Raw genomic sequence first — 869 nt, 5'->3', positions numbered from 1 at the left:
TTTTTTGTAACATTATAGATGTCTTTTCTTTTACTTTTGATCAATTTAATGCATCTTTGCCGAATAAAAGCATTAATTTATTTTAAAAAATCTTTCTGACCCAAAATTGTGAACAGTAGTGAATGTTGAAATACTTGGGATTTGTGGTCCTTGAGTATTAATACCAACATAAGCAGTTGGAAATGCATCTTTATTGTAACGGGGCAGGGGTGGTGGTGAGTGTGGTCTAGCGTGGCATCAAGCGGGTTCTGTGCTACAGAAGCGGAGGAGAGTGGAAGATCTTGCTGCCTGCATTCAGACTCTTCATCACTTGGGAGTGTCTCATCCTGCTCTTACCGCCCTCACTGCTCGCAGTGCTGGAGCTGTCCTAGCGGGGGCGCTGTGCAACCATAACCCACAGCTTCTTAAAGCTGTAATTCTACAGGAGGATCTTTAATACATAATCCTTTGCCACCCCCTACACGGCAAAGACTAAATACTGGGCGTTTCAGGTCTGACGACATCAAGCGGGCGTGGTTTGAGCGCAAGGTCAAGGAGCATGCGCAGTTTACACGCTCCGTGTGAAGCCCGCGAAGCGGCGATGATCTCGTTGGTACTCAACGGTTTGTTTAATTTTCTCTCATTTTAAATATGACTGATCTGATGTTAAATGTTAAAAACGGCGAAAGAAGTACTTTTGTTGAGTGAAAGTACAAGTTTTACTCAGGTTTTGTGCTTGTTATCTCAGGTTTTGTGCTTGGTGTCTCAGGTCGTGTGTGCTTGGTGTCTCAGGTCGTGTGTGTGCTTGGTGTCCCGGGTTGTGTGTGCTTGGTGTCCCGGGTTGTGTGTGCTTGGTGTCTCGGGTTGTGTGTGTGCTTGGTGTCTCAGGT

The sequence above is a fragment of the Sinocyclocheilus rhinocerous genome, unplaced genomic scaffold (genome assembly GCF_001515625.1).
Source record: "Sinocyclocheilus rhinocerous isolate Xijiao unplaced genomic scaffold, SAMN03320098_v1.1 scaffold789, whole genome shotgun sequence".
NCBI lineage: Eukaryota > Metazoa > Chordata > Actinopteri > Cypriniformes > Cyprinidae > Sinocyclocheilus > Sinocyclocheilus rhinocerous.
Note: the sequence above shows the minus strand (reverse complement) of the source record.